We start from the raw sequence: 13,865 nt of genomic DNA on the forward strand, positions 1-13,865 counted from the left end.
ATCACCATTATTATACTTTGGAAAGAATCAGAAAGGAGATGCGTGTGAACTCATGAGCAAATCGAACTAGTTGATGCAGTTTATGTCCAGATTTTCAGCTCTACTTCCTAACATGATTTATTGGGTGCACCTTTATTCCACCAGATGTATCACTAAATTGATCCACTTGTATGGATGAAATGACCCATCACATCAGGAGATTGACCAGCTGCTCCAATGAGTTGATTAATTGTTTCAGTTATATTGACCATTTGGCTTGACCCAAAGACTCAGCCTTTGAAGATGCAGAATTCTGAGTGTCATATCCAAATGAAAAACACTAGGCTCCAATAGATAAAAGGTGCAAGGACATGGGCAGACATTTCAGAGAAAAGGAAACAACTGGCTAATCAACATAATTTCAGCCTCATTAGTAATTAAAAAAAACATTAACAAGTACCAGTTTTCACTAGCCAAATTAGCAGACAGAATTGATGCAAAATAATTCATATCCTTTGACCCACTAATTCCACTGTGAGTATGGTCTCGTTGGAAAACAATCAATATGGAAAAATGTGCACTAAGATATTCACTGCAGAGTTAGTTACGATTATGAGAATTTGGAAACTGAAATGTCCAAAAGTGTGTGAAAGGTTAAGATGATTGTAAATACTCAAAATAGAAAAACATGCAGCTATTTTCTTAAAATGATGCTTATGAAATGTTTATAAGAAATGTAATATATACATAAAATCGATATTGCCTTAGACTATGCAGTGGATGCAGTTTGATAGCCTCTGTTCACCACATGGCTTTGTAGCATGACGCACTTGCTCTGCTATTTATCATATTCTCTTCATATCTCTTGGAAACGTCCTTTTGATAAACACATTGCTGCATTTTACTTGCTAGAATGGCAATAATGATTAATTTGAATGCATTTATGCTTGTCACCCAACAGGCATCAAACGATTCTCTAAGTACCCCTAGAATCTACGTGCTTCTCAAGTCTTTTGCAGTGTAGCAATCCTTTAAATAGCAGATTTTTACTGCTAAGTTTCGAATTCAATAACCATAAATAAAGAATAGCACATCTTCACCTGCACATTTTTCACACTGAGCTCCGAGTAAAACATCATTTCTTATTTCCTTGATGCCTCCTGTCATTCCCAAGGAAAGACTGACCACACATTCAGAGAAGAAAGTTAAATGTTGCTTCAAAATACAATTAAGCCTCAAGGTTTGTCTCTTAGAACAAATGATGCCACCCTGGAAATTTTGGTGGCTGAGTAAATCTTGGTGATCAAAGTGGCTTTCTATTACCTAACAAATCAAATGTGGACTCTCTTGTGTGGCACTGAAGACCTCTCCACTGTGCCTCTTCTGCATGGGTCCATCTTCTTCCCGTATTACTTCCTCACATAAATGAAATGTCTTAAAAGACCAAGATATCCAATGTTTTATTGTCCTTTCTTACACCATATCCTTCGTCCTGGAATGCCTCTTCCTATCTTCCACCACCACATTCCTTAACAGGAATGACTATACATTTATTGGGGGCCTCCCATGTGCTGGGAACTTTTGGAAGCACTTGGGATACACCTTGAAGCAAAGCAGACAAAGGTCCCTGCCCTCACTGGAGTCTGCACCCCTGAATAGGAGAGACAGAAGATAAACAATGGAGAATAATTAAGCAGAGGATACGGAATATAGAATATTAGAAGGTGAAAATGCTAAGTAAAAAAAAACCCAAAAAAACACAGTAGGATAAGGGAGATTAGGAGCACAGAAGATACAATGTAAGCTGTGAAGAAAATGTAGGCTCTAAATTAGCATAAAAATATGGGCTGCAAATGTCTGTGCTTCAGAGAAGAGAGTTAAATTTTATTTTTCAAGCAAAAGTTTATTTATCTGAGATCACATGGCTAGTTAGTTCAGCCCAAAGGACTAGAATTCAAGTCTCCTGAAGGCCATTCCAACGTTCTTTCCCATTACAAGCTCTTGCTACGTCTGTGTTACATATGGGGTAAAAAGAATGGGTTTGGGAATCAAAAGGTCCAAGGTTCAAGGCCTGTCTCTTGGACAAGTTACTTAACTCTTTTCCGTAAAACTTTTCTACCTAGGAAATGAAGATAATTACAGTACCTACATCACAGACATGCACAAAGGCAAGAGGAAATGATACAAAGAAGACATTTTGACAGTGCCTGAAATATTGTAAGCACATGTTAAATGCTATTGTAACTTTTTGTTTGTTTTTAAATCTCATTAGAATACCAAACACCTATACCATAACAATGAACAGCAGATGCCAGCTTAGATATTAACATTAAATGAGCATCTACTGTATGTAAAAGTTTATACTGCTTAGAGAGCTGTCATACACGTGATGAGTAAATTAGAAGCTTTCATGCCAGTGGCTTTTTTATGTTGTTTTTTTTATAGGAAGCTGACTGCTAGAAGGTTTCAGAGATCAAATAAAGCTGAAGGTCATGGTAGCAGATGCAGTTCTCCTTCTTAAAATAGTGGACTTGGATATTAGTTCATCTTTGACAAAAATTGACTTTTCACAATGCCCTCTAATTTTCTGGAAGAATAAATGCTTCAATTTCTTCCACGATATAAAAAATCATACCAACCTGGAAAAAGGTATATTTTTATAAGAAGAACATCTTTCTGAAATGTATCCAGGCCTCCAATAAGAGCAATTTGAAATATATCTTAAGGTGTATTTCTATCCACAAACACACATCTGTATTTTTTAGGTACTCATCTGATAGCATCATACATGTTTTCTTCTAGACTCTAATCACCTTGAGGAAAGAACCAGCTTTTCTTTACTCACAATTCCTAGCACACTGTTCCTAGCTTCACTCATAGTAGGAACAATAACTATTATGTAACAATAATGTCTGGTTAACACATGGATCAATACATATCTGGTGCCTTGGCTTATCCTTAGTTGCTGAGAAGAGTCCTGATGTATCACAAAAGAGGAAATAGTTTCCATATATTTCTGTATAAAGGCAGAAGCTAGAATAACAATGTCATTGTTATTGGTGGATCCTAATGAACCCACCTCTCATGTAGAATCTCCTTTCTATTCTATTCTATTCTTTCTATTCTATTCTATTCTATTCTGTTCTGTTCTGTTCTATTCTATTCTATTCTATTCTACTGTACTCTATTCTATTCCATTCTATTCTACTGTATTTTTTGGCTGTGTCATACCATACGGCATGTGGGATCTTAGTTCCCCAACCAGGGATCGAACCCATGTCCCCTGCATTGGAAGCATGGAGTCTTAACCACTGGACCGCCAGGGAAGTCCCTCTCTTTTCACTTTAATTTTGGGCTTGGCGGTATGACTTGCTCTGAGGTAATGACCTCAATGAGTATCATAGAAGCAGAGCTTGATAAGCACTTACACACTGGGCCTGGCTTGTCTTTCCACATTGCTCCCTTTTGGAGCGCATCCATCGTGCAGTAAGAAAGCCTGTCTAGCCTAACGATGGCTGACATGTCACATGGAGGAGAACAGAGATGCCTCAGCCAACTAGCATCAACTGCCAGGAGGATGAGACTATCTTGGACGTTCCATGCCCTGGATGAGCCACCATCTGATTGTAGCCTCACGCATAATCCCAGCTAACAACACACCGAGCAGAAGAACCGCTCACTGAGCCCAGCCAACCCCAAGATCACAAGAAAGAATAAACCATTGTTGTTTTAAGCCACAGCACTCCAGGTTGTTTGATGTGCAGTAACAGATAACTGAAACATAAAGGCAAAGATCACATACTTAAGAGTCAGACAAGCGTGGGTCCTAGACTCCCTCTGCCACCTACCAGTTTTGAGACCTCTTGGCTCATTGCAGAACCTATTACAATTTAGATTCTTCATCTGTAGAGTGGATAAAGACACCAACCTCACAGAATTTCTGTGAACATGAAATGAAATAATGCCACACCTAGCCAGCACCCCCAGGATAGTTAGCTGTCCTTGTGAGCAATGCTGAGGTAACAGAAATAATGTGGACTTAATTTCTTTTTAAAAAAATTTTTCTTTTGGGCTTCCCTGGTGGCGCAGTGGTTGGGAGTCCGCCTGCCGATGCAGGGCATGCGGGTTTGTGCCCTGGTCTGGGAAGAACCCACATGCTGCAGAATGGCTGCACCAGTGAGCCATGGCCGCTGAGCCTGCGTGTCCGGAGCCTGTGCTCCACAACGGGAGGGGCCCCAACAGTGAGAGGCCCGCGTACCACACACAAAAAAAAAAAAAAAAAAAAATCTTTTAATTTTTATTGGAGTATAGTTGATTTATAATGTTATGTTAGTTTCAGGTATACAGCAAAGTGAATCAGCTATACGTACACATATATCCACTCTTTTTTAGATTCTTTTTCCATATCCATATAGGCCATTACAGAGTAAAATATGGACTTAATTTCTTGGTAGTGTTATTGATGCAAATCTCATTTGGTAGTTCAACCTGAGCTATATATTTTATCACTTTTCTTCACTGTCTCCTTAGCCTCTGTCAGATCCAGACCTTAAGAAAAGTGTTAGGAAAGTAAATGGAAAAGACTGTATTTCAGACATGCCTCCTAACCACTTTTCCCGACCACTTGGCCTCCACTCTCATTCCCCCACCTCAATCTCTCAGCCACCCAGCAGCCAAAGTGACCTGTCCAAATTCTTAAACCACTTCCCATCACTCTCCAACTTTAAACCTACCTATGGTCTGGCACTGGTACCTGAATGAATCCCAAAGCCCTTCATCTGAGCCAGAATCCTAGCTGACCATCACCACATCCCTCTCTCATTGCAGAAGGGAAAGAGGAGGGCCAGACAATGTCCTCTCCAGCGAAACCAGTCGTCTTGCTTCTTCAAATGCCCGGAGCTCTGCCTGACTCAGTGCTTTCCCTTCCCTGTTCCTGCTACTTGCACGAGATGTTCACGTCTCTCAGGCATCATTCAGAGATAAGCTCAGATGCCACCTCAGAAAAGCCTTCCCTGATTAGCTCAAGCAACCCACATCCTCAGTCCTTCAACCACCAGTTGCTGTCAGTTACAGTACCCTTGTTTTGTTTTGTTTTGTTTTCTTTCTTCCTCCCTTAGAACTTGACATAATTTTCATTATTTGTGTTTTCAGGCTCACTGCCTAATTCCCCTTCTGGCAAATGAAAGTCCTATGATATCAGGGTCATATTACATGACATGGAAATTATGTGAAGTTTAAATTGCAGTGTCCATAAGTAAAGTCTTATTAGAACCCAGTCACATTTATTGGCTGTGGCTCCCGTTGCTTTAAAATGACAGCATTGAATGCTTGTAACAGAGACCACGTGGCCCACAAAAACTACAATATTTACTATCCCCCCCCCCACACACACAGAGCTGACCCTGGCCTAGAGCAGTGTATGACTTATTACAGGTGACCAAGCTGTATAAATCCGAGGGACCTTTTAGAAGGAAAAAAATACCCAACGGTGAAATCTTCTAGGACCCAGGCACAGGCAACATCTGACCAGGAATACTTTTCCCCACGAAAAGCCAGTTAAGTACAAGTTTCTGCCTAGGCCCTCAGAAGTCTTCCAGGTTCTTTATTCTTCTCTGAACGCATTGTGTTTCCATGAGGGGCAGAATTCCAAGTCTGCGTTCTCATCAAGGGTTCTAACTGATCTACACACAGAGAAAAGCTAAATGAACAACACTGAAGATGCTGGAAAAATTAAACACAGATTTCTTAATAAACCCGAAAATAGCTTAATAAAGCTGAGAATAGGCTCCTGGAATCCCAAGGCATGTTTATTTCTGTTTAAATAGATGACTTCGCATAGACTGCTATCAGCTCAGCAGGGATCCTGAGAGAAGTACTTTCCTCCTCCTGTGCATTTTAAGCTCTTTTCCAATGAAATTCAGCTGGATTCTACAAAAAGCAACTGTCAGTCTGGAGGAAAACAATAACCATGGCCAAGTCATGCTAATACCCTCAGCTGCCCATTTCTGGAGTGCTCTAAACAGACCTGAAATAGGCTCACTGGAGAAGATCAAGAGTTTGACAATCTTTTTTGTAGAAAGGTGGCTTCTTGGAAAAAGAAGATGAAAATATCAGGTGGAAGAGTGATAAGGTTATTCTCACTGGAAATGCTGTTGTGGTGGTTTGTTTATTTACCTGAACCAGAGGAGTGTGGTGAATGTTCGAGCCATGGGCATGCCTTTTGCTACCATGACAGAGAAGAGGGATGTGCAACTACGACAGACCCCAGGCAGAGCCTAGCCTATGGGCAGCTTCTCAGGGCCAACAGGGGAGTAGATGATGCCACTGCCATTAGAATGAAAGGTGACTGAGGAGGGCAACAGATACAATGTCAAAAGAAATGCAAGGCCATTTGCAGAAGGAGTGAGAAGTCAAAATGGTATCGGAGCAGGGAGTTCACTCTGGAGCTGATCACCAAGGAAGAAAAGATGACATGTTTCTAGAGATCTAGTTCACTATCAAGGAGGCATTTGACAGAGATGAAGGAAACAAGAAGGGTGCTGGAAAGAACAAAATGATGAACCGTGCTCACAGAGATACTGATAGAAAAACATGAAAAAAACCAGAAAGGCTTTGAAGAGCAGCATTGGGCTTTGAAGGAGCTTAAGAAAAATAATAAATCTTCCTAATCACAAGAATTAGAGTCAACTACGATGAGGCGTCTAATCAGGTTCACTAATCAATGTAAAGAGTTCATTCCAAAAAAATCACTTCACAGAAAAATCGGATGCTCCCCTTTAACCTTGAAAATCTTACCTTTTAGGTAAACATCATTAGGGCAAGGTTTTGTAGGTAAAATGAGTTCAACAGTAATTACATGCAAAATAAGAAAGGATGGGAGTTAAGAGTAAAAGCTGTATCAGGTAATGGGCAGATAAGTGGCTTGTGATGGTATTAAGAGCTCTCCCAGTCAGGGTCCTCCCCTTCTGTCTCCTACTTCTCCTTTCTTTTTCTTTCTCTCTCTCTCTCTCTCTCTCCCTCTCTCCCCCATAGAGGCACAACTTACTCTGGGAAGATTTCTGATTTCTCCTCCTCTGTGCTCTCATGGCGCCTTGCTTATACCTCTATTACAATACTTATCACACTCCCTTTCGTACCTCAGGGATACTGCAGGTTCGGTTCCAGACCACCACAATAAAGCAAAAATTGCAATAAAGCGAGTCACACAAATGTTTTGGTTTCTCAGTGCACATAAAATTTATGTTTACACCATACTGTAGTTTATGAAGTATACCATAGCATTATGTCTAAAAACACAAGGTACATACCTTGATGAAACAAAATTTATTGCTAAAAAATGCTGACCACCATCTGATCCGTCAGCAAGTTGTAATCTTTTTGCAATCATAACATCAAAGATCACTGATCACAGATCACCATAACAAATATACTAATAAAAACGTTTGAAATATTGCAAGAATTTTACCAAAATGATACAGAGACACGAAGTGAACAAATGCTGTTGGAAAAATGGTGTCAACAGACTTGCTTGATGTTGTTAAAAACACAATAAAGTGAAGAACAAAAAAACAAGGTATGACTGTAATTCCTGGATGACTGTTGATTCCCTCAGCCCCGAGGAATCCTGGAGAGAAAGGACATTGATAGGCAAGCTGTACCCTCAGTGGTTTGCACAGCACCCAGCTCAAAGCAAGTGTTCAGTGGAGGTCAAACAACACTGAGGAACAAGTGAATAACTAAAAGAACAGATGGATGAAGTTACTGTGCAACAAGTACCTTGCTGCTGGCAAGAGTAAAATTGGCATCCAAATAACCTAATTCCATCACAACATGAATACCCTGTAAAGGATCAATCCCAGGGACTTTTCTTACCGTGGAGTAAACACGTTATTTATAAACCAGGCTTTCCAACATCTTCTTCTGGTATTTGGCATATAGTTGATTTGTGACACCGTGCTTTTTCACAGAAATTACATCTTTTATCAATCTGAAAAATCAAACCTAGATGAAGTACCCTAGGTATGGCTCCAGCCACAGCCTTAAATATTATTTCATTTGAAATTCCTTTGCATTTCTTTCCACAATACTACTAATATTTCCAGAAATCTCGACTTCTTCCTCTGCTATTATAGATTTCTGCACAATAACTTCAAAATCTATTTTCTTTCATTTTTCTCATTTCCCATGTTCCATTTAGGAGATAATGTAAATGCCTAAATAGGAAGCAACTCCAAATATAAGGAAAATGATTCCTTTTTTTATCAGTGATAAGATCTAAAAAAGAAAACAGGAAGAAAAAATATTCTGGGCAAAGTTGAATAACTCTGAGGGACATATTAATGAGATAACTATCTATGCATACGATTTGATTTGTGGATTCAGTTATTACACATAGTTGTTTTGAATGCATTATTTAATAGGTGATATTAAATAATAGATTAATTTAGAATTATTACTTTGTCCTTTACCACGACATTGAAATAATTTCATTTAATCTCTTCCCATGAATCTTGACCTCAAGGTCTTCCCCAACCCAGAGTCATTTTTCAAATTCTCTAAAGTTTTCCAAACCTATCATCATCCCATCTGTCTAAGTAGTTTGAGATAAAGCACTTTTTGAATCTGTATTTGATGCTTTCATTGGAAATCTCAAGCAAAGCCACAAGAATCCAATTGTATAATATTAGGATTCATTTCCCCATTTGTCTAGTAGGTAAATATATGTGATCTCCACAGTGTGACCAAAACCTGAAATTTGTCATTAAGTGATTTTTAAAAGGCACATATATAATGACACTCAATACTTGCAATTATGACAATATGCTCCCAGGAATAATGACTCATTTTTTGTTGAGGGATTTTTTTTTTTGCCTCCTTTAAAAATTTATTCTACAGATAATTTCTATAAAAGCCCCAAACTGGCATAGCTAATGTCCTGTGTTTCCCTACTCCAAATACTCTGCCACTCAAAATCAAAGAACTGACAGAACACCTGTTAATATAAGAACATTATAAGGATTTGAATTTAAGGGAATTCTTTTTTTCTGAGGGATAAAAAAGGGGGAAATAACTTGTATTTGAACATACACAATATTTTCTTTCTCCCTTGTGGCAACAACCATTCATTTACATCTATTTGGCATGAACTAAATTTGGCATTAGCTCTAGCAAACCAGATGCTTAAGCAGATGAAAGCCCAGACTAGTGTCTTTCTCAGTAGACACTGTTTTTACTCAGGCTGTGTTGGTTTTTAAGCATTTGCAAAATTGGTAACAAGATATTCCAATTTTTAAATTGCTTTGTGAAGTTGAGTGATTTTTGTTTTCCATTTTCAATGTGTCTCTCTTCTCTTTTCCTTGCATTTCTTAGAGCAATCACAAATGCAATATATGTAGCTTCCCATGTCAGCAAATTCATTTCAATGTGAAGAAGACTTTACCGCATTGAGTCCCAAGGTTATGCAAGTTGTCAGACAAACTCCAAGAACCAAGTGTCTCCCTTCAAAAAATTTCTAGCTCTGTAACAGCTTCCCGCAGACATTCTACATATTCCCAGCTGAGCCCCCAGTAATACTGTCAGTTTCTTGCAACCTCTGTAATGAGCCAGAACTGGATAAATTTATTCAAAATTCTCCTCTTTGCAAAATTCAGCATTGCTTTTCCACTTCCTATCATTATTCTATTCTCTTGTTTCAACAGCACATCATTTCTTTTCCATGTTTTGTCTTTTTTTATCTGCCATTACTACAAAGAAGCAGTTCGACTATTTGATTTACCATGTTCAACATGTGATGCTTGATTCCGGCACTATTCTCCTGATTAGATATTCTGCCTTTCTCATCCTGGGCTATCTAGACCACCTAAAATGTGGGGAAGCAGTTTAGTAATAGTGGTTAGACACTGGTACCACTGGCTTGATTTTAATCCTGGCTCCACTATTTACAATCTGATTGACCTTGAGCAAGTCAGTTACCTTTTCTGTGCTTCGGTTTCTTTGTCAATATAATTGGCTCATATGAAGATTAAATGAGTTAATATATGTAAACCATCTAGGACAATACCTAACACAATAGTAAGGGTTCAAAAAACATTAGCAATAACTTTTCCTATAGATTATATTAGGAGATAGCTGTGGTATAATGAACAGAGATCTATTGGTGAAACCTAATCCACTTTCATATAAGAGTATGAGAAACTCACCATGTACAAACCCTCATGACCATTTAAACACCTGGGTTCCAGAGCCACAGTGCCAGAACTGGAACTCAGGCTTCACCGCCTGTTAATTGTGTGACCTTAGACCAATTTTTTAACCTCTACATGCCTCAGTTTTCTCATCTACAAAATTTGGAATACAATAATAATCATCTGAGAATTAAATAAAATTCTCATCTAATATGAGAATTAAATAAAATTCTTCATGCAAAGCATGAAGAATTATGTATGGCACATAAGAAACAAAAAATTTATTAGCTAAAATCATCATTATCTTCAATCCAATTTGGTATGTATTTAATTAGTACCTACTACATACAATGCACTATATTGAGTAATACAAGATCCAGAACATGGGCTAAAATATCCCTATCCTCAAGGAGCATATAATATATTAAGGCTCAAGTCAAGTAGATAAAACATTAATACAAGACAAAATGTGAAATGAACGAGTTCAAAAGTCCAATAAAAGGGTTTTGTGTATTCAGAGAGGATAAGGGGAGTATATCTGGATGGGGGTAATCAGAAACCTTCTAGTAAAGGAAGTACTTTTGGAACCTTGAATAATGGGTAGACTTGTAACAGGCAGAGAGACTCAACTGGGAAATTCCTTAATGAGAGGAATTACATTACAATAGAAGGAAAAGATAAGGTTGTACTTAGGTAAATGAAGGTATCTTTATTTCCTGGAACATTATCTAGGAAAATTGGAACCTCTAAGAGTGGAAAGACAGTGTGAGCTAAAATTATGGAGGGTTTTGAATACATTACAAATTGAGGGAACAGAGTAATGGCAATCTAAACACTGCTTTAAGGAGATCCGTCTGATGCCAATGTTGAAAATGAACTAGAATGAAGGAAAAGAAGGAAAAGGTGAAGAACCCAGTTCTCCTTTTGTGTTCCTTAATTGTGATTTAAGTGGCTTACAGTAAAACAAAATATAAGAAAATGAAATTAATAGAGCAAAATACATTAAAATCAAGTAATAGAATGACAAGAGAAAATTTCAGAGAAGAAAAAATTGCTGAAGGCTTTTTCCTGTGCCTGCTAGTAGGCAAGGCAATGAGGGAAACTTTCAATTGATTAAATACCTCACATTATCTAGTACAAGAAGGGCACAAATTCATGGTGAGAAACACAGGTTTTCCTGGTTCTTAGAGGAATCTTCCCAGTTGAACTTTTAAACAGATTCACTGTTTTCCCCAAAATTCATAGATGTCCCCTAACAAGATTTTGAATACCAGAAAGCTGAAGTAAGAATGTTAAAACATCCTTCTAGAAAACCAAATCTATGAAGATGGTGGTGAGGAAAGATATTTACAGAGTGATACCGTTTAGCTGTCCAACTTTGTATTGATATTTATTGATAGCAGAATTTAGCTTTAAACAAAGCAGAATAAACTGACAAACCTAAGATAAAAATTATGTAACAATAATACAGAAATCTTCTCAAGAAACAGAGGCAGCCTGCCAACTACCCGTTTTATGGCCTTGAGGGCTTTAGTGCTCTCTAGAGAGAAGCAATCTTGTAAAGGTTCATACACTGGAGCCAAACAGGAGAATTTTGCAATAGATTAGTTCTTCCAATCCTCCACTCCTACCTGGGAATTCAGTCCATTCTTCTCTTCCTTCCTTTGACCTTCCTTCCTATCTTCCTTCCATTAATATTTAGAATGAGCATACGCTAAAGAGCTTGTCCCTGTCCTAGGTGCTGATGCTATAGTGATCCATGACTCAATTGCCCCTGTTGCCAAGGAACACATTGTATAGTAAGGTTGATGGGAAGGAAAGCATGTAATGACAACTGGAGAGAAAAACACTAAATAGGATACACAGAGGACTCTGGGGGAACTGGGAGTTCCTCCCTTCAATCTCAGCAGGGAATGGAAAGAGCTAGTCAAGGAAGGCTTCCCAAAGGTGGTGACAATTACATCTAGTCCTCTAGATGACAAGGAGATCATCTCCTGAAGGGGAGAAGAAGCAAGACCACATACAAAGGCCTGAACTAGAAAGAATACATGGCTCTTTGACAATGAGCTCTGCTTGCACTCTCTTGTGCCACTTTGTGTTGTTATTGGGATGGGGAGAGGGGGTAGAAACGGTGAACCTGGAGAAGGAAGCAGAGATCAGAATATGGAAGGTCTTTCATGCTGTGCTCAGTTGACTTTCTTTCAAGGCCAAAGGAAAGCTGTTCAATGAGAAGTGTTAGGTAAGGAAGTGACATGATCCTATTTCCCTTTTAGAAAGTTCAGGCTGAGTGCGCTGTAGAAATAGATTTAAGTGGGCTAAACTATAGGCAGGACACAAGGTAGAGAAGGAACAGAGATTGGGAAGTCACCAAAGATGAGAAAGCCTAATGAGAAAGGAGGGGTAAGTGAGAAAGAAGAGAGATGGCTGGATTCAAGAAATAAAAAGGAGAGAGATAAGGGGACTTGATGAATAAGCAGATATGGTTTGCTACCCTAGTTGAAAGTCAGTTACAAACCCATAATAGAATAATAGGTAAAGTAACTTATCCAGTAAATTCCAAAGACAGTAATGAATTAATAGCATTTCCCAGTTTCTCCTCAGAACTAGCTTTTAGAATGGTATATAATGGATACTAATGAAAATAAAAATTTATAAACTACACCAAGCACTAACCATTGGACAGGCACAGTGCTACCAGCTTTACGTGTATTTTCTTGCTCTATTTTCCCAACAATGCTGTGAGGTAGATACAGTTATTATCTCATGTTACATATAAGAAAATTTAGGCAGTGTCACCCATATCATTCATTTTTTGGTTGATTCAATAAACATATTACTTATTTTGTATGTACCAGTCATTATGTTAGGGGATACAGAAGACAAGGAAAAAGAACACACGGTATTTGCCCTACAGATGTTCATAGCTAAGTGGGAATATCAAATACTGATAAATGGAAAATTCCACTGTGGTGTATTAGGTGCCATCACAGCAGTCTGGCCCAAAAACTATGGGAAGATTTTGGGAACAGTCATCTTTAACGAAGAGGGGAAACTTCAGCTCAAATGTATCTATCAGCAGAAATTCCCATTGGCAGATAAAAGCCAATAGTTGGGCTACTGTCTGCAGTTGGGCTGGCTGTGCGGTGAGTAAACTTCCCTAGCCATGAGAGAAAGGGGTACAGAGTGGGGAGAGTGTGTTAAGGTAATACGGGTTCATGTAGCATTGGAGGTAGGGGGACTTCAAGCCAAAAATCCATCCCTTCTCCACTCATCAAACCATGCCTCTGGTTCCAGGTCTATATCTGCCCAGAGGAAAGGACCATACAGGTCAGTGGCAGCCATGGCCAATGACATGTTTAGTGTCCAATAAAAGGAATAATACCATCATTATTTTATAATTGACTTCTCCCTGCTTGCCTTGTTCTTCAAGAAAGACCTCTAGATAGGGTTGAAGGTAGTCATTTCCTCCTCAAATTAAATCCCCTCAAACTAGCATTTGGTTTTCCAAACCCTGAGCCCTGACATTATACATAATGAGGATAGGTGAGATTAAGGCAATATAAGACAGAGTCTTTTGGAAACCATAAGGACTTTTTCAGGTCTCAGTCCAATGTCTTTAACTTATGGCCCAAGAACCATGGTAGGATCCAAGGGTTATAGCTGAGACACAGAGGTTTCCAAAATATTATTAAGGATTTACTA

At 38.6% G+C, this 13,865-nt stretch overlaps 1 protein-coding gene across 2 annotated transcripts in view; it reads right to left on the reverse strand.

Annotated features, from left to right (window-relative positions):
• NELL1 (neural EGFL like 1) overlaps positions 1-13,865 on the reverse strand; it is an 874,935-nt gene that overhangs the window by 266,742 nt on the left and 594,328 nt on the right. The gene's annotated exons all lie outside the window — the stretch shown is intronic.

This window comes from Globicephala melas, chromosome 8 (genome assembly GCF_963455315.2).
Source record: "Globicephala melas chromosome 8, mGloMel1.2, whole genome shotgun sequence".
Lineage (NCBI taxonomy): Eukaryota > Metazoa > Chordata > Mammalia > Artiodactyla > Delphinidae > Globicephala > Globicephala melas.